The 24,056-nt window shown below is 46.3% G+C and overlaps 1 long non-coding RNA gene across 1 annotated transcript; it reads left to right on the forward strand.

Moving 5' to 3' along the window:
- The first annotated feature begins 6,910 nt into the window (after positions 1-6,910).
- On the forward strand, positions 6,911-23,773 carry LOC111773478 (uncharacterized). The gene is made up of 2 exons (XR_002807940.2): positions 6,911-7,245; positions 19,150-23,773. It is a non-coding gene; the product is annotated as an uncharacterized lncRNA (long non-coding RNA).
- Positions 23,774-24,056: the final 283 nt, after the last annotated feature.

The following is a 24,056-nucleotide window of genomic DNA, read 5'->3' on the forward strand; positions in this document are numbered from 1 at the left end:
GTGCTTTTAATTCTTAGTAGTGGGGTGGGAGTGTTTGTGTTTTACTGAAGGTGTTTGGGCATTAACGTCTGTGGGCGTGTACTTAGAGCACACCATGGCAGCTGGATGCTGAGGGTAAACTGAAAAACCAAATGAAAAAACACCGTACTTTCTTCTGTGGCTTTAAAGTACCCCTCCCCCGGCCCCACCCCATTTTTCGCATCCAGAGGTGTACTGATAAATGTTTAACAGTCTTCTCTCTTGGAATAAAAATTATATGTACAATTGTACATAAGTTTGTTATAAGTTTTGCTGATAGCAAGGATATATAACACAATTGACAAATAATAATAATAAAACATGCTTTCTTGTAAATTCCATATAGCCAATTGATTCTCCCAAGATGTTTTAATTGATTTTTGCTGAACTCTTGTAGCCAACCTATGACTGCAATTCAACCATGACTTGAAAAATGGAATTACATCCTAATCCACTTATTTCTCAAATATATTGTCATTCTGTCTGGTATGTGATCTGTTAAACTATTTCTTATCCTTGCACAAATTATACTCATTAAAGTGAACCACTTTTAGCTTCAGCACCAATTGTAAGCTTATATAATTTAATTTAAATAACAGCTGTTTAACAACTGCTGGCGAAATTGAACCATCGACTCTTGGGAGCCAGTAGGCGCTGTCTCCAGCACACCACTGCCCCGTCGTATTTTGTGAGGTTTTTTTAAACCGTTAGTGTTGAATAGACTTCTCACAGTTTATACTCTGCTCTCAGGAAATTCCCATCACTGACCCTTGCGGGGGGCTTTAGAGATTGAGAAAGCATTAGCATCAGTCCTACAGAGCGTGCTTTCAATTTGAAGAATTTGACAAAAGCAAACTTTTCCTGAAGTACGTGGGAAGCTTGCATATTTCTAAAGTTGGTTCTGTGATTTCATTGCTCAAAGCTAAGTAAACTGATAGAGCCATCTCTAAGATTTTGTTTTGAGCATTTAAAACATTTATTGTTTAGATATTTGTTTGAAGAATGTATTTGATCCCACTGAAAGAATTCAAATGTATTAAAATATCTTATACAATCTGCCGAATAAGTTAAATGGTTAAGGTTCAGTCTACCTCTTCTTTTTGTGTCTGGATTTAGGCTGCCGTCTTGGTGAGTTGTAATTTTTCCCCCTTGAAGTGGTTTCTGTGGAAGACAAAGAACAAATTGGAAGCAGAGGCCTGAAAGCACATTGGAGGCGCTCAGAGATCTAGTGCTGACCAGCCCTATTCCTCATGAGCTGGGGAAAAAAAGCCATTGTTTTAAATTTCCACTTAATATGAAAATGCTTGTTTTTAAAATGTTTCTTCCTGCTGAAAACATGTATTTTTAAAAGGAAAAAAATTCCTCTTTTGGCTGTAAGAAAAAGTTAGCTATATGAGCAGGTGTGACCATATCACAATATGCTGATATGATAGAAATCAATAAATTTTTACCTCTCAGGACTTGGATCACCTTGTTCCTAACTCTTAGAGGCTTGAGAAACATAAACGAGGTATCAGTAATCCAAATCACATATAAAGACACACAGAAATGGAATGTGGGAGGAGTGTTGGCTAAGCCCTGGAAATGAGACAGGCTCCTTTCATACGCAGAAAGCTGCTCTTAATTAGGTATGATTGAACCGATTTCACAAAGGAAGAAATTGCAACAATGTTTTTCACCAGAAAGCCTGAGCCTATTGCAAAGCTCGTTCCTGAGTTTTCCCCTGGAAAGTTCCTGTCGCCTCTCCTTGAAATACTTTCTGCCTTTTAGGTCTGAGACTCACTCTAGAGATGGTCGTCAAGTTCTCACTGTTTGTTACCCCAGGCAGGAGAGACCACTGGGCCATCTGAGATTGTAGCAGCTGTCTTAGTGGTGTCGTTGAGAAATCATGGGGCTGGGATACCTCCCCCAAGATAGCAACCGCTGCATCTTCATTTGTTTGTTTCTTTTTTTGTGAGGAAGATTGGCCCTGAGCTAACATCTGTTGCCAATCTTCCTCTTTTTGCTTGAGGAAGATTGGCCCTGAGCTAACATTTGTGTCAGTCTTCCTCTGTTCTGTATGTGGGATGCCACCCCAGCATGGCTTGATGAGTGGTATGTAGGTCTGCACCTGGGATCTGAACCTGCAAACCCCAGGCCACCAAAGCAGAGTGCTCGAACTTAACCGCTGCGCCACTGGTCCAGCCCTCTTTTGTTTCATTTTTGATGCAAAAACTCCCTGAAAAGTGTCTTCAGTTTTTTACGAGTTAACTAACACAGTATTAGGACCAGCTGATGGACATTTGAGGGAAAAGAAAATAGGTACCTAGAAGTGGAGAAATCAGAAGCTTGGAGTACTGGGTAGAGGAACCCAGGAAAGTTAGAAGACAAAGGGAACGCCAAAGGCTGCTGTCTACACAGAAGTGCACACAGCCCTGACACACAAGGACCCCAGGGAGTGTTCAAACACGATGGTCTTAAGGAAACCGGCTTCCGTGTGCACTCTGTCCTACGACTGCCATCCCTGAGGGCTCACCCTGCAGGATCACACCTGCCATTTCAGGTGCTCAGCCCTCTTGGCAGAAGAAAAGCATGCCTCTCAGCCATTAGGCATCTCCAGGATGCCCAACAAAAGCACAATTCAAAATATTGGTGACAAGGAGCCTCTTTTAATCAGAGCATCTAGAGCCCACAATAGGGCTTTTATCTTTCCCTGATATGTACACATTTCAATAAGGACAAAGGATGGCATTGGAAACCAGGCATCTGGGCCTGTTTTGTGTGTTTTGAACTCTGATATATTTAGAGTGAGACAGTGAGAGCAATGGCAGCTCAGGCCTCCCAAAAAGCACAAAAGTAGAAGTAACCAAGACTTGGCTTAGACGCAGGGCTGGCACAACATCACTTTGGTTAAAGTGAGTCACAGGGCCAGTCCAGATTCAATGTGGGAGGGTCTACAGAAGGGTGTGAGTACCGGGAGCCATGGCCCGTCGGGAGCCATCTTTAAAGACCAACTATGACAGTAAAAACTTCCTCAGCTATCTGAATAGTTAAAGATGGGTCTAGAAGAGTTCTCGCACTTTAACAAGTTCACCCATAGTGTCAATAGTTGGAAATTTTTTGAGTTTCCAAATACTTTAAGAGAATTAGATCTGTTGATCTATCACTCATGCATATAAATCACATTAATCAAAGGGCACCTATTAAAAGCGTGGAGGCTTTGTTGGGGAGTAATCTTTATATTATTTTTGGCATTGCTTGATCATAACTCTTTGGCCCTTAGAATTTCAGAGCTAGTAGGAACTTTAGAAATCACCTTGTTTTGGGATGGCGCGTTTCATTCTGATGCAATTTTGGTCCATTGCTGGTAGCATCAAATGGCTACTTAATAGCATTTCAGGGATTAGAACCAGGTCTCTTGATTTCCCTTCAAATGTTTTTCTCCAAACAGCAGATTGCCTCTGTTTGGGTTTCTCTTTTTAGTAAATAAGAGTTAAATCGAAAGGATTGTGTATACCTGTTAAAGAGGTGATGGATCCAAAAGCTTCTATAATTTTCTTTTCCTCAATTTTAAAGTAAACATAGTAGTTCTCAAGCCCTACATTATTTTTTTTATCTTCCCCTCAGCTGATGCAAAGATACAATTAGCCACTAAAAAAGTCTGAAATCCATACTTCTTATCTTTTTTGGATATGGAAGTGAAATGTATTTTGTTTATATTTTTGCCCTATATGGTAGAAGATAAAGAGAACGCCTTCGTTTCAGACTGAAGAGGATAGAGCTTTCAATCTCATAGTAGTTCCTTTCATTTCTGAATTCCAGGTATGTAACTGGCAGCAGGTAATAAATTCAGGGCCACGGCTGCCTCTGGTGCCCAAACGTCCCTCCATCACAGCGGCTGCTGGGTTACAGGGCTTGCCCGCGTAGGAGCCCACAGAAGGGCGGCAGAACCCAGGACCTGGCCCAGGAGCTTGAATCTCAACCCTTTGACAAGTTTTTTATCCTCTCCACCTCACTCTCCTCGTGCGTTAAATGGGAAACTTTCAAAGAGTTCTTTTCAGTATTGAATGACAGCATGTACGTGAAGCACACTGTACCGAATACTCAGTGAGAGAGGCTGCTTTATGCCACCCCAACTGGGTCTAACAGAGGATGCAAATTATTCCCACACCTTGCTGTGCCTGAGGGCCAAATTACTGGTTCGGTTTGGAAGAATTGTATCCTTGTCACATAGGCTGTAATGCCCACCTTCCCATTTGCCAGAGCCCTGGGTCCTTTGGGTTTCTAAGGTGGACTGAAACGCTCTCAGCACAGCCAAACTCCTCACCTCACCTGGTCAGACTATATCTAATTATCTAGGCTCCAGACAGCAACAAGAAAAAGCTTTGAGGTCAGAGAGCCAATTAGGAAGGTAAGGAGACTAGGGTATAAAGAGGAAATAGGACCTGCCAGACAGAAGACATTACATAGTCTGAATAGGGACCTATTTTTGCATCTGAGACATGATGTCACTTGTGGTGAAGACCTCAAACTAATTATCAAAAGGGAGGGAAATACAATTTCCAGTAGTTAGAAGATATCCACCAGCCCATAGTTCTCTATGTATAATTCATGTGATCCTAAGTATAAAAGGACACATTGAGGACATCCTAAAGATTCAGGAAGCCACAGTAATTTAGAAAACTTGTTCCTTTCTTGTTGCAGAAGATTCTAAAGTTCATGTCTTGAGAACTGACATTTTATCTTCCAGTCAAAAGTGCCGCATACTCAATTCTTAGGAATTTGGTACCAAAAGGAAGTGGGCAGAATGAAAATGAAATATTGCTTATGGTTATTGAGGTGTTATGGTGGAATACAGAGGAGCTTGAGACGGAGCTGGGACAGCAGGCATGGGTTTGAGGCTCAGCTTTGCTGGGGATGGGTGTGAGGAGGTGATAAGAGGTGATATTTCAAAGCCTGAACTGGCCCTAAGAGCCTCTGATTCCCCAGCCTGATACCCAACTGGCTGTCCAGCCCACCATTCACAGAACTTCTTTGGAGCATCGACACCAGAAGGTGGCAATTCCACAAGAGAGAAGGTGGGCAAAGCTGAGATTATGAAACAGGTCTCTTAGAGGAGGTTTGGAAATACTTAGAAGCCATCATCTGGCGGGAAGCTTGGCATGAACAATGACTCATGGAGATGACCTGTGCCTGCCCAGGCAAGACACTTTTTGGAGCAGTCCTGGGCTGGCCAGTAATGAAGAGAACCTAGCTTTGTTTTCCTAAAGGATTACTAAGAAAGGCAAGGGGACTGAATGAGTTAATGAATATGGAATTTATAAAGCAGTTTCTCTTTGGATGCAGAGAAATGGAATAGTTGACTACTCAACCTTCAGAATCCATTCCACGGATTAAGATCAGGAATAGTAATTGGAATAAACTGGAATCATGTCTGAGTGATGGGGAAACCCGGTGTGTCAGCAGGAGCGTTGACTCAGACTGACTTATTCTTTACTGAAAGAGGGAAGAAAGGAACGACAGGAGGGGTACCTCACCAGGCCCACTGGTAGCTACCTGTCTAACCACAGGGGTAAAGTCTAACACAGAGAGACCCACCCAAGCGGAAGTGCCCCATGGGTTTCTCATTTGAAAGGTATTTATTCTTGGGGTTGGGGGGTGGGGAAGAGTGGTAGTGGTGCTGGGTGCAAACATAGGTACAAAGAATCTGAAAACCACAGACAAAAGGAAAATGAAAGTAAAGGCCTTTTTTTGATATAAACCATGGAAGCGGGAAAGTATTAGGTCTGCTGAGCAAGTGAGAAGCAACAAGCATGTCCTTCAAGGAGCACCTGCCACACGCAGCCACAGCCATCTGGGTGGTGCAAGAGTGTGCTTACTGGTGGGTCCACATGGTGAGACGTTCCACCTGGGCTGCTCCTCCCATGGGCTCCAGCTCTTCCTCTCAACCCTGCATGCCACCAAGAAGACCTCAAGCCAAGGACAGCCCTTCCTGCCCACTCGGGTCCCAGGTCCTGGGGACCTCCACTCTCAGATAGTTCTTTGCACTAACCCATTGCCTCAGGAGGCTGCCCTCCGAATTGGAGGGCATTGATGAAGTGCTCAGGATTTTCTCAATGGAAGTATTTCCCCTGTCTGGGGTGGGACAAAATCACATGGTTCTAGAAGCTTCCATCTCTTTCTTTGACTAGCCCTTTTAAGAGCATGTGCTCTACCCTCTTTCCTTGTGTGATTGACTTTTTGGCTGTTGGAGGTTATTGTGTGTTTGTTTTGTTTTTAAATTTCTGTGTCATTTCTTTGAGCAATACAGGAGGGAGGTTCTGTGATCCTGCTTTATACCTCCATCTTTAAATAGAAGTCTAATACATTTAAAACAAAATTCAGTTCATTAAAAGGCTGCTCAGCTCATGTCATTTCATGACTATTATTTGAAGTGAAGCATGTCTGAGAAAAGGCATTACATTACCTACAGCCCAGGGTGGAAAACCATTTAGTACAAAGGATTAAGGAGTTTTGTTCTCTTTTGATAGGGTGAAGACTTCCTACACGAAGTGAGATTTCAATTGCTGATAGAAGGAAAGGGAAAGGCTGTTTGGGAAAGGCAGCAAGGGTTGCTAACCTGGAAGCTGCAATTTCTCAACCTCTACTCTTTAGAAATGTCTGCCACACAGAGGGCTGGTGAGCATGCAGTGAGATGATCCTGTGAAAGGGTTTGGAGAACCTTAAAACACTCCACAAGAGTGAGGGATGGTTAGAGTTAGGATGAGCAGTGAAACACGGCGTTTCTTGTCACTGGAAGAATCACAAAGAGGCTGGATGAGCCTGTGCCAGGGGTGCTGGGAGAGAGAACTCAACTCTTGGTGGGTGTTGGGCCAGCTGGCCCCTAAGGCCTGTCCCTGCATGGGCCCTTGTCAACAGGGCCTGAGATGAAAGCTCCCACTGTGCCTTCATTTTCCGCTGTACTCAGAGGAGGCAAGAAACAATGAGCTCAGCTTGGCCGGAGGACAGGGTGCATTTTGCTCTCATCCCTGCAGAGGCTTCTCCCCAAGCATCAAACCATGAGGCAGGACCAACTACACAGTGTGTGGGACCCAGTGCAAAATGAAAATGCGGAGCCTCTGGTTCAAAAATTTTAAGAATCTCAAGATGGCAACAGCAGAGCATTAAAACAAGTGCAGGTCACACATTTATGAAGTCAGACCTGCCAGCAGAACTGCCAAGGAGGAAACGAGGAATGGGAAGAGCCAGGTGCGTGGGTGCTCCTTGTGCAGGGCCTCGGGGGGAGGGCAGGGGCCTATTTGTGCCTGTCCTCTCAGCCACTGTGGTTCACTCTTTTTCCAGGGGGTTGTGTGCAATTGCTTCGAGAGGGGAACAGTCACGGGGGAACTGCTACAGGAATGTAAATGGGTCACCAGCCCAGAGCCTCTTCTCCTTTATTGCCCTTAGTAAAACCTCACCAAACCCACCTGGGAGGTGGGCAAGGCCGCTGGGAGCTACAGCTGCCCAGACAGGCAGAGATGACCATGCGCTCAGCCAGTTGAGGGGAGTCTTAGTTTGGGTTCCCCCTAAAACAGAGGCTGAGATAAGGCTTTGGGTGCAGGTAGTTTATTTGAGAGATGGTCCCTGGAATGAGTTAGGGAGCAGAGAACATGGAAAGGACAGGAAAGGAAAAGGGACGAGGAAAAGCCAATATTAGGGAGCCTTATTGAGGCTCCCAGCGTCGGCAGTGGGAGCTCAGCTCTGCAGGAGTCTGGGCATTTACCCGCCACCTCCTGTCCCCCTTTGGTTGGGAGCTGCCCCTGTGGCCATTAACTTCCTCAGACTTCTGGACTGCCCCTCCAGGGGATGGGAAAGGCTTCCCTGGCACTGGAGAAGCCCCAAGGCCAAAAGGAGAATGATTCATGGCGAGCGCTTCCGGTGGAATGTGCCCAAGTGAGGAACCGGAGCCATTCACCACAATGGCAGCTGAAAACAGCAGGCCAGGGAATATAGTGAGGGACACCGAAGACGTCTGTCCAGGGGCCACCAGCTTTCCCTAGGGACCAGCTCCCAGTAGAATATAGGGGCAGGGGGGTGGCAAGAAGACCCGTGGACAAAATGTCATTTGCATTGTTCTCCTGTGGATTTCTCTGTCCCCCTCCGTTTTCCTCACTGACTGCAGTTGTCCATTCTTTGAGCTACTCTCTTACCCGACCCCTGCCCGTCACAGCACAGAACCAACACCAGAGCACAGGAGAGTGGGCCAGCGGGGTGGGGTCAGTCAGCTGTTGTTTATTGAGTGTGTTGTTTACTGAGTGGACTGGCAAGGAGGCCAGGGAGGAGAGAAAGGACACAGCTCTGTCCGCCTTCCCACAGCATGCTGACCTACTCCAGATGGCCTCACAGAGATTAGCTGTGGCCGTGCTGAAGGGCTGCAGGGGAGGGGCTAATACCTAGAGGCTTCCTAGAGAAGGAGCCTTGAAACTGAGGGAAGAATTCAGAGTGAAACTTCCCTGCTGGCAGGAGAACATTGGAGACCCCCCCGGCCACCCTTCTCCTCAGTCCCCTCCTGCCCGCAGGCTTGCTGGGGGCTCTCCTTGCGCTGGCCTGAGGCTGTCCTGGGCTCAGCCGGGGTTGCTGGCTCAGTGCCAAGGCCCTCTTCCCTTGGCCACATTTCCTCGAAACCACTTTCTAGGCCCTAATTGCTCCCTCATTGTTCTGAGCCACTGATTGACAAACTGCCCGGCCGGGAATCCCGAACCTACAAGCAGAGGCACACTGTTTATGATTGTCAATGATCCATGAGGGGGAAGAGTCCAGGCCTGGGAAACAGGCATCGCAGGGTAAGGTCTCAGCTCCCCTTCTTTCTGGCCAGCTACGTCAAATTTCCTCGGTTTCCACATCTGCACACAATAATCCGTCCTGCCACATCCACCTCACAGGGGTGTTGTGAGATCAAATGAGCGGAATTTTGAACCAACGGAATTTTATGTAAATGTAACATAACCATTGTTTGCTGTCCTGTGCCTGGCATCGCATCGGACCAGTTCCTACGCTCCCTTCCTGGCACACACAGTGGAGCTTGTTAGCTTGGCAAACTCCTGCTTATCTGGAATCTAAACTGGACGCTCAAACAGGCCAGTTGTGAGCTGTCTCAAGATCATGGTGCGATGAAAAGGGCGCTTAGTCCTGGGCCAGAGCCAGAAATTCTCCTGATCTCCAGATCCAACTCCCAGCAGCTCTTTGGCCTTGGGAAAACTCCTGGATTTCCTAGAGCCTCGCGTGATTCATCTGACAAAAGGGGTTGTTATGCTGCCCTGTCTGCCTCCTGGGTTCTCCTGAGGGTCACGCTGGAGTAAGGGAGTCTATACAACGCTGAGCTAGAATGCTCAAGGGCTGCGTAAATGTCGGAGATTGTTATTGAAAAAAGGCTTTCCGATTTGATGCCATAACACATCCATCCATCAGGCCTAGTGTGGATGTGGAGGCACAGATAAGATCCTGAAATGTTTTCTGGATCTTCTGACAAAGTCAGTGCACGAAGAGAAAGACTCATCCTTTTACTAGCCGGGGGTACAGGCAGTTGTCACCTTTACAGTGATGGTTGTTGTGGGTCAGAAAGAAGAAACAGGAAGGAGGGGAGTGGACTTTGAGTCCCAGAAATAGAAGAAGAAAATGACAAGAAGTCTTGGGAGAGATGGCAGGAACCAGAAGGAAGTTGCAAAGCAGGGCCTAAAGTGCAGAACCTGGAATGAGACAGTGTGGGACAGGGTGGGGACTAGAGGACGATGTCGGAGCGGTGGGGGGGCTGCGGAGGAGGCCAGGAGAGGGTGTGGTAGGTGATGTTGTCTCCCCGCCTGCCGTGCTGGCAGAACCCCGATTTTTCTCATGGGTCACCCGTGAACCGCAGATGAACCATGATTGGTTTAGAATTTCATTCTATACCAGTGATCAGTTTATTAGTGTGGCCAAGTCCTGGCCAATAGAATCTGAGGGATAGTCTACTGGGGGCTTCCAGGGAAGATTTTCCTCTTCCTTGATTAAAAAAAGCGAGAGAAATGAGGGAGCCTCTTTCCTCCTCCCCACCAACAACTCCCCCAGTGCCTTGTCCCGTCCCACGTGACCTTAAGTATCTGAGCCACGTAATAACTGGTTCATGTTTCTAACCAGCTCTCCCCGTGGCCCACACCTTCCTGTTTTGACTGTTGATGTGAAAGGTTGAGGGTTGGAGCAGCTACAGCCATTATCTAGTGAGGAGACAGCCAAGGGCCTGGTAGAGAAGCTAACCCAGAGCCTGGACGTTGTCAAGCTGCTGAATCTTGGAATTCCCTCCAGGTTTCTTGATGTGAGATAAGGAATGTCTTCAGGGTTGAAGCCACTTGTATTCTAGTGTTCCAGTGACGAGAGAACCAAGGATAAAATAACACTGAAATACGTGCCCCTGAAGGGAGCGTTACAGTTTGCACAGCACTTTTATACACACTTACCTTATTTGATGGTCACGAAAGACAAGAGGAAGAGAGAGCTTACCCTCTTTTTAAAATAAATGAGGACACTGAGGCCAGGGAGGGTAAATGACCTCCAAGGTCACAGAGCTAATTGATGGTAGGTCTGATATCAGAAGTCAGGGTTTCTGACTCTTGGCCCAGTACACTTTCCCCTCCACCTGGGAGAGACCGAAATGGAAGCTAAACAGAGGGAGATGCAAATGCCTCCAGGCAGCTAAAAGGAAAGGTCAGACAGCTCTGTACTCTCACCTCCCAGAAGAGTCTCAGGGGAGAATAGAAGAGAATCTGATCATCAACTACTGGTCGGCTGTGAGGTTGGGGAACCGAGCCCAGGGTAGGAGCGTGCTCTGGGAACTCGACAGAACAGGACCGGGGAGGTGGACAGATGAAGCGTGTGGCCTGTTCCTCCACCACCCCCAGGAAGCTCCTAGATGGAAGCAGGGAAAGACGAAAAAATATAAAGCCAGGATTGGCAGTCTTTCCAAAGCATGAAGCTGATGACTTCCCGAGGGGCAGGCATGCCTGGATCCGGTGGTGGAGACAGGCCATGCGGATGGGGCTAGGCAGAGCAGAGTCAGGAGCAGGGCAGGCTCTGCCTGAGTTTTCCAGAGAAGGGGAGCTCTGAACAGAGGAAGGAGCCAAAGAACCTTGGGAGAGCTGGGAAGGGATGAGGAGGGTGGCGGCCCCATGGTCTTTCTGGGAGCAGGAGGTCCCTGCAGAGGCATCACCAGTAATCCTGAGTGGAGAGCAACGTGGACTTTATTCTTCTGTCCTTCCTCCTTCCCTCCCTCCTTCCTTTCCTTTCTTTCTTCCAATTTTTCTTTCCATCAACAAATATGTACAGAGTGCTTGCCAGGTGCTCAGCACTGGTGCCAAGTGCTGGCAATACAGCAGTGATCAAAACCGACAAGGTCTCCTGGTGCTTACGTTCTAGTCAGGAGATACAGAAAATGACTGAGTGAAATGCAGAAGATCCTCCTTTTCTGCAGATTCCATATTTGCAAACTCACCTACTTGCTGGAGCTTATTTGCAACCCCAAGATCAACACGTCCAGCACTTCCCGAGTCATTCGTGGACAACTGCAGAGTAGCGAAAATTTTGAGTTGGCTGACGTGTACGTTCCCAGATGAGGTGGAACCTTCTCTTTTTAGTTCTCCTACTACCAACCAGGGTCCTTTTTGTGGCCTATTGAGTGCCATGTTTTTTGCATTTTTGTGCTTTTTCAGTGATTTCGCTGTTTAAAATGGCCCCCAAGCATGGTGCTGAAGCCTTGTCTGGTGCTGAAGCTTCATTATTGTAAAATGGTTGGGAAGTACCTTGCAGAGAAAAGATGAGTGTCAGATAAGCTCTCTTCAGGCGTGAGTGAGGTCGGCTGAGTCGGATGTTAATGAATGAACAAAATGTATTAAATAAAGTGTCTTTAAACAGAAACACACATAAAACAAGGTGAGACATTAATGGGTTGTTGAAAATTCCATGGCCAGAGGCTCAGAGGTACCTAACCTATGTTTCCCCAATGACTCAATATTTGCTAGTTCATTGTTCACGGTGACTCTATAGAACATAACTACGTCAAATAATGAGAAAGGACGATAATTTTATTTAGGATGAGTGCTGTGAAGGAGGTCACACAGGGAGACGGATTAGCATGTGATTGGGAGGGGGGTGGTCAAGGGAGACCTCTCTAGGAGGTGACACTTAAGCTAAGATCTGCCTGACAAGAAGCAGGCAGCCAGCCATTGAGACCTGAGCAGACCATTCCCAGGGACTCTTGTATCGGAAAGCTCTGGGCATGGCTCGGGGCAGACTGAGAGCCTGTGTGGCTGGGGGGTGGCGTGAGAGGAGGCCAGAGGGAGGGTCCCTGAGGACCACACAAGGATTTAGGCTTTTATTCTGAGTCCCATGGAAGCAGAGGCTTTTGGAGCAGAGCAATGAAACTGAAACTGACATGGCTCTTCAAAGATACCTGGCTGTTGTGTGGCAAATGGATCAAAGAGACCCAGATGGAAGCAGGGCTCAGTTGGCAGATGACTGCAATGTCCAGGCTTGAGAGGGGCGTGGCCTCCACCACGGATGTAGCACAGGAGACAGGGTCAAGTTATATTTTGGAGGAAGAGTTAAACTTGATTGGCTGATGAATCAACTGTAGAAGATGAAAGAGGAATTAAGATGACTCCTAGGTTTTCAGGCTGAAGCAACTGCATGAACTATGGTTTCATTTGCTGAGACGGGGATGACTGGAACAGGACAATTACGAACATGTTAAGTTTCAGACATTTGCTAGCTATTTACCAGGACACGTCATGTAAGTCATTGAAAACATAAATCTGAAACTTAGAGGGGGTGTTGGAGTTGGAGAGGTAAATGCCAATGTGAGGGGACTGGATGAGCTCACTGAGGGTGGGTGGGGGGTTGGGAACCCCTATAGGATTCAGACAGAAGTGGGTTGTGGCAGGGAGAGTCTGAGCCTGAGGACAGGGTGTACGGAGTGAGGATAGAGGCTGAGAGGTAGCTGAGAGTTTGTGGTTGTGGGAGTGATAAAAAGGCAATCTGAAAAACTGAGACGCTCAGGGCTTAGAGACTGGAGGCACCCCCTGCAGGCCTGTTCTGTCGAAGCTGCTGGGGACCGAGCTCCCAGGTGAGTAACAGGATCTAACGCCCAGCTTGGCACCCATCAACAGCTCCGCCAGTGCCTTTTCCCGTCCCACCTGACACTAAGTAAGTACCTAAGCTGGATAATAGCTGGTTCACATTTCTGACCAGCTCATTTCCCTTACATAAATGATTTTTGCTATGGGGCCTGAGCATCTAATAAGGAGACCAAAGGCAGGGCCTAGCCTGAGGAGGAGTGGGATTAGAGAACATGAGGATTTTCAGAGCCTGTCATCACCTTATATAATGGGAGAGGAGGTGGGAGGAGATGCGAGGAGGAGGAAGGACAGGCTGGCAACCCAAGGCTGTGGTAATAGCTGTGTGTGCCCAATAAATCGGGAAGGGGTGATCCCCATTGCCTGGAGGCAGTGTGGTGAGGTAGTTAACGCGCAGGCTCTGGAGCGTGACCACTTGGGTTCAAATCTTAGCTCTGCCACCTACTAATTGTGTTCAGTTTCCCCGTCTGCACCTAGCACACAGTGTGCTTTTGGAGTGCTTAGAACAATGGAGGCACCCAAGCAAGCACTCAATAGACAGTATCCAGAGCTGGTACGAGCCAGTTTAACTTCCACCTCTGAGTCAGTGATGATTTCCAAGCTGCAGGCCAGGCTGGGACAGATGAGAGTTGGCTGTGGCTGGGTTAAGGCTATGGTTGTGGCAATAACATAACAGGGACAGATCCGGGCAGCACTCAGATCAAGGCTCAATGACTATGAGTTTAATAGGTTTCTGTGTACTCACTATGCTTATTATAATAACATCCTTTGTCCCATGATGCTGTGCAATTTTCACACTTTTCATCTTACTTTATGTATTCCACTTTACTTTTATGTATTGGCCTCCTAGGGCTGCCATAACAAATTACCACCAACTGAATGGCTTAAAACAGAAACTTATTCTCTCACCGTTCAGGAGGCCAGAAGTCCAAAATCAAGGTGTCAGCAGGATTGTTTCCTTCTGAGGGCTGTGAGGGAGAAACCCTCCCACTCCTCTCTCCTAGCTTCTGATGCTTCCCGTTATCCTTGGCATCCCTTGGCTGTAGATGCATTACTCCAATTTCCGCCTCCATCTTCACGTGGCTGTTTTCTCTGTGTCTCTTTGTGCCCTCTCCTCTTCTTATAAGGACACAGTCACTGGATTTAGGGCCCACCCTAAACCCAGGATGATTTCATCTCAAGAGCCTTAATTAATTATATCTGAAAATACTCTTTCCAAATAAGGTCACATCTCGAGGTTCCACGTAAATGCGAATTTTGAGGGAACACTATTCAACCCTTTTCTTACACCTTATCTCCACCGCACTCTTGTGGAACAAGAAAGACAGGTACTGTTATTCTCTTTTTATAAATTAGGAAGCCAAGGTCTGGAGAGGAGAAATTAACTGGCCTATGGTCATGCAGCTGGTTGGTGAGAATAGATCCCAGATTTAAATTCCTGCCCCAGCACTCTTTCCCCCATCGAAGTTTTATTCCCTCTACAGCAATACTGTGTGTATGTGTGTGCAAGACAGACAGGCAGTGAGAGAAAGAACGAGCTTTCATCTTGTCTGTCCATCTCTCCTCCCTCTTCTGGAAAATCGGCTTTGGCCCTTTCCAGTCGCGTGGTGCCACGGAGACAACGATGCGTGTGTGTGTGTGAGTATGTGTGAGTGTGTATGTGTTTGTGTGTTCATGTGCATAGCTTGAGGAGTGTGTTTATACGTCCACGTCAGAAATGGGGAGCCTCTAGGGCTTTACCAAGGTCTACTATGATATGAAACAAAACTCAGACTCACAGCTCAGAAAAATTGCATGACCATTCACTTTTTCAAATCAAAGTGGGTAACATAAAGCATTTCAGGCACACATACACACACACGCATACAATGCAGATTTCAGTTCCATTTCATGCACGACTAGACAAGGTAGAGAGTTGGAGAGAGAGAGAGAGATGGAAAGTGAACAGAGGAGCTAGAAGGATAGAGAAAAAGAACATGAACATTGGAAGTTGACTTGTTTCCGAATGCTTCACTCAAGCCTTAGAACGTGTTCTTTTTTCAGTTATGGGTGCACTCATATTTGCCTATCTTAGTGGTAGGAGGTGGGGTTCCTTTATTCATTAAATTTTTCATTAATCAACAAATATTTACGCAGGGTCTAAAGTGTATTGGACACTCCTTGCAGCTGGGGTAAGAAATAAAAAGCAGGGCTCTTGCTTCTGAGGCACACACAGAGCATATGTACACAGAGCGTACGGTCAGAGCCAGATGGTGCACAGTTACAAGGCAGGAGGATGCCTGCTATGAGAGGGATGTGTACTATAGAATCAGAGAGAACCAGGTCTAACCCAGCACGGGCCAGGGCACAGATACCTCCCTGGAAGACTGGATGCATTGGGCTAAGTCAACGGGGCCCACTATAGTAGATCTGGCAAGAATAGACCCAGACCTGAACCTAGGCAATGCCACAGAGTGGAAAGGAATGGCTAATGGGGCAGGGGTCCAGGAAGGATTTGGCTGAGGGAACTGACCTCATGTTACCCCCAGATTTCTAGCTCATGGAAATGGTGGAATGGGAATGCCATGAACTGAAATAGGGAAGAAAGGAAAAAACAGGTATATGGGCAAAAGGATTTTTTTCCAAATATAAGAATCCAGTCATATAACTATCTAACATAACATTTTCCAAAGATTCTCCATAGCTTTGAGGATAATATTCAAACTCTGTCATTTAGGTCATATGGCCCTCCAAATTCTTTCTTCTTCTCTAAGTTTATTTCTTGTCACTCACCCAAGTTCATCCTTATATCCAGCTATATAAAACTAGAGGTAATTCCCAGACACATTCCATTGGTCTTCTATGGTTTTATGAATGTGATTCTTTCTGTCAAGAAAGTTCTCTATCATGAACATGTGCTGTTTTTGTGTTCTCAGCATCCTCTCATTTGGGTTACTCCCCCTGTCTCATTCCATGTCATCCTGATGGAGCTGCCAATCACAGTATCCGGCCCTCTGGCCCCAGGGATGGGTAGGAGATCCAGGCCAGGTCAAGCATAATATCCCACCCCTCAGTGATTGGCCCAGGATTGGCACATGACCCAAGCTGGGCCAATCAGAACCCTTCTCTGGGATTTTATATATGGGTGCTGGGAGAGTTCCCTCTTTCTTCTGGGGCCCCAAAACAGAAGTGATATGAGCCTGGAACTTCCTGTGGCCATGCCCCTCCTGCCCCCTGAAACATAGAGGAAGCTTAGCTGATTAGGAGAGAATGAGTCCAACACAGAGGGAGAAACAACAGAGATGAGTACGAGAAGAGCAGCACATCTGAAAGCCTTGTGAGAGTCTGAGGCCAGCTTTACCTGGTTGTCCCAGTTACAGAATTCCCTGGTTTGCTTAAATTAGCCCTGTCACTTAAAATTGAAAGAGTCCTATAGCCAAAATCCCAATTTCTTCTACCCACTTCCTACACATCCCTCAAAACTCAGTCCCAACCCAATTCCTCCAGAAAGCCTTCTCTGACCAGCTGCTCCTCCCCTCCCAGTTTGATACACTTCCCTTGGGTTCCATAACATTCTGGGCATATTCGATTGCATCCCTTTGCAATCAGATCCCTAATGGTTGGTTTACATTTCTGTTTACCATCAAAGTGTAAGCTCCTTGACCCTAATTGTATTCGCTTTATAGCTCTATGTCTGGCACAGAAAGGTGTTTTAAAAAAAACTTTGATGATGGGCCGGCCCAGTGGCGCAGCGGTTAAGTGTGCATGTTCTGCCTTGGTGGCCCAGGGTTTGCCAGTTTGGATCTAGGGTGTGGACATGGCACCGCTTGGTAAGCCATGCCATAGTAGGCGTCCCACATATAAAGTAGAGGAAGATGGCCAAGGATGTTAGCTCAGGGCCAGTCTTCCTCAGCAAAAAGAGGAGGATTGGCAGCAGCTGTTAGCTCAGGGCTGATCTTCCTCAGGAAAAAACTTTGACAAATGAATAACAAGTTTAGAGTTTGCCTGTGGCACATTCAGGTGCCCAGGAGGGTTTGTGGGTATATAAATCACGGGGGGACCTCTGCTCCAGTGGGGCAGGTGGAGGAGGCCAGTGGGCTGTGGGCAGTGGGCGGTGAGGAAAGGCGTGGTGCCCTCAGTCTCTTTCCAGTGGCTTATCCAAGAAGAGGAGAGTAGTAGGGTGGTGACCAGAGAAGCAAAGGAGGATTTATTTTGAGATCCCAAAGTCCGAAGTATGTTTATACGTTAAAGGAATGGAGCCAGTGGAGAGAGAGGGGTGAGGATTCAGGAGAACCAAGACATGGGACAGGGGAGGGGGTGGGCCTGGAGCATAGGCAGAAGGACAAGGAACAAGAATTCCCAGCAGGCACTCCAGTTTAGACAATGACAGAGACAGGGCAGGGAGTGGGGCACCCGAGCCAGAGTAACCTCATTCAACAGCCCCACAGACTAGTGAGGCTGGGCAAAAGAGAGCCTCGATCTCTTTCTTAAGGCTCCCAGAACATTCGGCTTTCTTTTTCTCAGTTATCCTCCACCTCCCAGCAAGTGGAAGGCCATGGCTGAGCGCAAGTGGCCCTATCAGGTCACTGGCCTCCAGCTGTGTCCAGATCTCAGGGTGCTGGCCAGAGTTCAGGGTGATCCTCCGCATTGTTCCCCTTGTTGTTGTTACCCGACCTAGGAGGTCAAGTTACCCCAGGATAGTGTGCACTGACTTTGTCCGGGGGCTATGTGATCCTGTCAAGGGAGGAGCATGGATGTAAATTATTGAGGAAACCTCAGGTTCTCAACAACTCCCTAGCGATTCAGATAGGCCAAGAAACCTGAGAGGACTCCGCCTCTGGGGTGCTGCCGCTGGGATTGAGCCAGTGGTCACTTTCCCAGGCCTGCCAGCCTCTTAGCCTGCCAGTGATTGAAACTTGAAGTCTGGTGGTTCACCAGGGCCCCAAGTTAAAAGCCCTTTGCAGCCAAGATTTCCCAAAAGATCTGTGGGGGAGAGAGAGCAACAGCTCACTGATAGAAACCCAACTCAGAAACCACTCTCTTTCGGGGCCCTCAGCGAGTGTGAAGGGGTGGAGAAAGCAATGCCTGTTTCCTCCCAAGAGAGGCATGATCTCCCCTCAAAAGAGGCTCAACCTCACTGTGGAAGGCCTGATCTCTGCCCCGGGGGAGCTGCTAGCCAGGCAGAGAACACACACACACACACACACACACACACACACACACACACAAACACACACACCCGTGACTGTAATTTATAGCACCTGGAACAAGATCCTAAGCACTGTGCAGGAGGTCAGAACTAGCCAGACCACTGCAGGGGCACGGCCAGAGGAAGGATTAGCCTGAAGTCGCTCCCTTCCCCGAGGCTTCCCTGCCATCTAGTGCAGAGCTGTGCCCAGAAGGGGCTGACCTTGTTGGATGCTTGCTGGTTCTGGCTGCTGAGCACCTGACGCTGTGGTTCTGTACAGGGGATGGGGCTGCAAGGGACCTGCTTGCCTATTGCCTTCCGTCCCAGACTACTTTCTGGAAAAGAGGAAGGGAAGGCGGGGAGGAGTTCACTGTCCAGCCTCTCCAAGCGTCCTTTGGCTTTGGTCATCAAGAGGCAGCCCATGTGTTTGCTCAGAGATCCTGCTGCCCTGCTCTTTAACACCTCTTATCCCACTCGCTGTGTTTCTTGGGCTGTCCAAGATTGCTGAGCCCCTGCGTGTGTGCGTGTTCGTGGATGCCTCATATGCATCTCTACACACCCAGCCATCCAAGTGCACATCTGTGTATCTCCATGTGTGTGTGACCATGTGTGATAATTTCTGTGTTTGCCTAAATTGTCCCTGTGCACACATGAGTATGTGCAGGTGTGCATGCTGGGGGTCCTCTTTCACAAACACATGAGCATGCATCAACCAAGTTTTAATGTCCAGCAACATCATGGCATCAATACAGCAGGCTGGACATTGAACTGAGTCTTGCCACTTCCCTGGCTTTGCCCAGAAGTGACATATGCACTCTAATGTCCTAAATTCCCCTCCTCCCTTTGCAGCCCGCCATGAGTCCCCGAAGAACTCTTGTATGCTACATCCAAGACTTTCTCAGAAGAGCCAACGATGTCTGATCTTTGGAGCTTCCATTGGGTCTCAGTTCATTTGTTCACTTACTCCTCAAAGAACCACTGAGCTGCTCCCAGGCCAGGCCCTGTGTTAAGAGCCACAGTTACAGAAATGAGTAAGACATGGTCCCTGTCTTCATGAAATGCATACTCTAATCAGGGAAAAGGCCTGGACACAAGTAATCACGTTGGAAGGCAGACTCTGCTAAGATCATGGGAGTACAGAGAAAGAAGACACTAACTCTGCCCTTAGGGAGCCCGGCATGGTTTCATTGAAGTTGTATTTAGCTAGGACATAAGCAGAATTTTGACAGGAGAACGTGCAGTATAGCGTTCCAAGAAGAGCAATGGTGCAATCAGAGATCTAGAAATGAGAAAACCCATGGAGTGTCTGCTTTCAAACTCTTTCTTAAGGCTGGTGTGTTGCATGACTCCACGAGAGTGCCCCTCACATAGAATGCAATACGAAGGGTGCCCCCTAAAGGTGTGCAGTGTTGTGGTCCTGCCCTTCTTCATCTGTGTTCTTTCAGTCTGTGCCCCCAGACTTACTCACCTTACACGAACCTAATTCCAAATGGGAGCAAATGAACTAAAGTGGGGTTCGAAGAACACGAGGTAGGAGGAGGCTAATGCGCATGTAGTAAGAGAGGCTCAGGAGAGTCTCATGGAAAACCAGCCTGATCTGTAAGGAAAAAGTCAGAATGGGTTGTTGAGAACGATTTAAAATTCTTTCTTTTAATTACTTGCTCAACCAGCATTTATCTGATGCGCTCTGGGAAGAGAAGAGCAGAGCAGAGAAGAATCTCTCATTGTTCATGATGATTTAGGCTAGTGTTTCTTCAAGTGTGTTCCTAAGAACAATAAATAGTCCAGAGAGATTCTGAGATCAAATAAGAGTTACAGGGATCAAACACATTGAGAAAATATGTGTAAACAAAGCAAACAGGTTTCTCTGCTCCAATATTTATCAGCGCCTTTAAAATCTTAGCATAGTTTGTGAGTCTCCATGAGTGGGAGATGGCAGCAATAGTTCCCAAAGTTATTTGAACTATAAACCCCGTACGTTCCCATGGAACTGGTAAGGTTGATTAAAACCTTCCTGGGGAAACCCAAGATTGGGGACAGGAGTTCTGAGGCATCACTGTGATAATGGCAAACAAAAGAAAAAGGATTCGTAAACGCATGGGCAGATGGTGTGGCAAGAAGACGCATCATCTCTCTCACTCCATCCAGGAAGACTTCCTGGAGGGTGCGTGGCCTCAGGAACCATCGAGGGAAGACAGGGCAGTCTGAAGGGATTGAAGCTTAATCTGTGTCACATGAAAGCAAACATGTACTTGGGGGAGAATAACCATGCAGTAAAATGTTGTGGACTTAAGTGTCTGTTGGAACATGCTTTGAGGGAAGGACAAGGAGGAAGGAGGAGGCCCCGGGCTTGCCTGCTCTCCAGCTGTGCCCAGCCTGATAAAGCAAGCTCCTTGCCTTCTGGGAGCTCCTAGCATGATGGAGGGATGAAGGAAATGATGGCTTCCAAAACACTGGACATGAGGCCACAAAGGTCAGTGGTAGCTGAGAGATGGGAAACAAACAAAGCAAGCCCCAGAACTGCCCCAGTTTACGGCCTTGAGAGAATTTCTAAGCCACAGTGCAGGGAAGGGAAACCAAGATGGAGCCCAGCAGATTTTGTAAGTGAAGAGGAGGAGCTGGGAGTCTGGGGAGACGCAGGAAGCTACAGGACCCATACGAGAGTATCCAAGAGAAGAGATTTGCACGGAAAGAGAACCCTGGAAATGTTCAAGTTTTTGGCAGAGCACTGATCAGCATATGTATGTGAAGAAACCACCCACAGCTGGGGAAAGGACCACCCAGAAGGATGAAGGGAAGAGTACTCAGAGCTCACACAGGGCTGGGAAAGCTTCCTATGCCCACCAGTCAGACTGGAAAAATTCATAATTTATGGGTAGAGTACTCAGAAGGATCTTGCTTCAGTCGTGAAAAATAATTAGCCTTAGACTGAATACTGCTTTCATGTCACCTAACGAATCTTAAAGACCTGAAAGGACAACACTACTGCAGCCTGGGACAAATTCAAGACTATTTATAGGAATACGAAAATATCTAGCACCCAACAAAGTAAAATTCACATCTGCCATCCAATAAAAAATTACTGGGCATGCAAAGAAACAGGAAAATACAACCCATAATGAGGAGAAAATATAATCATTGAAACTGACCCAGAACCTACAACTGTCCTAGTTTGCCTGGGACTATCCTAGTTTTAGCACTGAAAGTGGTACATCCCAGAAAACCCCTCAGTCCTGGGAAAACTAGTCACCCTGCCTACAACTAACATTATACTCAATGGTGGAAGACTGAGGGCCCTCTCCTAAGATCAGGTGCACATCAGAACATCCACTCTCACCACTTTTGTCAACCTTGTATGGGAGATTCCAGCCAATGCATAAGGCAAGGAAAAGAAATCCTTATTGGAAAGGAAGAAGTAAAACTGTCTTCATTCTCAGATGATATGATCATCTATGAAGAAAATCTGATTTGACTCTACAAAAAAGCCACTAGAACTAACAAGTGAGTTTAGTAAGATTGTAAGATACAGGTAAATATCTGCAAATCAATTGTATTTCTATATACTAGCAATGAACAATTGGAATTGAAATTAAAATAATAATATCCTTTTCAATAGGATCAAAAAGTATAAAGTAGGGATACACATGACCATCCATGTGAGAGACTTGTACATTGGAAGCTACAAAACATTGTCGACAGAAATTAAAGATCTAAATAAGTGGAGAGACATACCACTTTTATCGGTTTGGAAGAGGCAATATTGTTAAGATGTTAATTGTCCCCAAATGGATTCAATACAATCTCGAAAAAATCCCAATAGTCTCTTGTAGAAATTGACATGCTGACTCTAAAATTCATATGGAAATACAACAGACCTAGAATAGCCAAAGCAGCTTTGAAAAGAACCAAGCTGAAGACTAACACTGCTTGATTTCAGGACTTATTATAAAGCTATAGTAAGTAACCAGATAGACCTACACAGAGATGCATGTAGTGGGTTGACTTGTGTCCACCTCGTCCCCCCAAATCATATGTCTACCCGGAGCCTGTGAATGTGACCTTATTTGGAAAAAGGGTCTATGCAGATGTAATTAAGTTAAGGATCTTAAGATGAAATCATCCTGGATTTAGGATAGGCCCTTAATCCAATGACAGGTACCCTTCTAAGAAGAGGGGAAGACGCTGAGAGATACCTGGGGAGAAGGCCAGGGAAAGACAGAGGCAGAGATTGGGTTACCCTGTCACAAACCAAGGAATGTCTGGAGCCACCAGAAGCTGGAAGAGACAAGGGAGGATTCTTGTGTAGAACCTCCTAAGGCAGTGCTGCCTGCCAACACCTTGATTTCAGACTTCAGGCCTCCAGAACTGTGAGAGAACCAATTTCTGTTGTTTTAAGCCACAGGTTGGTGACACTTTGTTAGGCAGTGCCAGGAAATGAATGCAATGCATAACTGATTTTCTACAGAGGTGCAAAAGCAATTCAGTGGAGCAAAAATAGTCTTTTCAACAAATAGTGCTGGAACAATCGGATATACACATGCAAGTAAATAAACTTGGACTCATACCTTTTAGCGTATATAAAAATTAACTCAAAATGGATCATACACCTAAATGTAAAATCAAATCTATAAAATACCTGGAAGAACTCATAAGAGAAAACCTTTGGAACCTTCTGTTAAGCAAAGATTTCTTATACATGACACCAAAACATGATCCATAAAATTAAAAATTGATAAATTAGACATCTTAAAATCAAAATCTTATGCTTTTCGTAAGACACTGTTAAGAGAATGAAATGACAAGTCACAGACTGCAATGCCTATATCTAATAAAAGATGTATGTTTAGATGATATTTTTTGTAACTCTCAAAACTCAGTAATAAAGAAACAATCCAATTTTAAAAATAGGCAAAGATTCAAATAGACACTCCACCAAAGAAGATATACAGATGGCAAATAAGTACATGAAAAGATGCTCAAAATCATTAGTTTGGGAAATGCAAATCAAAACCACAAGATATTGCTACAGACCTATTAGAATGTCTAAAGTCAAAGACCTCCATTACTAAATGCTGGCAAGAATGCAGAGCAACTGGAATTCCCAGGCACTCCTGGTGTGAATGAAAAATGGTCCAACCACTTTGAAAGACAGTGAGGTTGTTTCTTAAATAAACATGTACCTACTGTATGATCCAGCTATTCCACTCCTAGGCATTTACCTAAAAGAAATGAAAACTTACATCCATACAGACTTGTATACAAATGGTCATCAGCCGTTGAGTGGACAAATTATGGTATTTATACAATGGACTACTACTCAGCTACCAAAAGGAATGAACCAGTACTACGAGCAACATGGACGAATCTCAAAGTAATTATGCTGAGTGAAAGAATCTGGACCAAAAAAGTACATAATGTGCCATTCCATTTATGTAAGATTTTATAAAATGAAATAAATCTATAGTGACAAAAAGTAGATCAGTGGTTGCCTGAGAAGGGGGTATGGGGGTACAGAGGGGAGGGAGGAAATTTTGGGGAGGATGGAACGGATATGTTCACTATCTCGTGGTGATGGTTTCCTGGGTATATACGTATGTCAAAGCTTATCAAAGTGCACGCTGTAAATATGTGCAGCTTGTCGCATGTCAATGAAACCTCAATAAAGCTAGAAAACAAAAAAGGAGAAAAAGTGATGTCTCCAGCATTCCCAGCATTAGTGCTGCAGCCCGTGCCTAATGATGGAGGGCGGAGGGAAG

This window comes from Equus caballus, chromosome 5, assembly GCF_041296265.1.
Source record: "Equus caballus isolate H_3958 breed thoroughbred chromosome 5, TB-T2T, whole genome shotgun sequence".
NCBI lineage: Eukaryota > Metazoa > Chordata > Mammalia > Perissodactyla > Equidae > Equus > Equus caballus.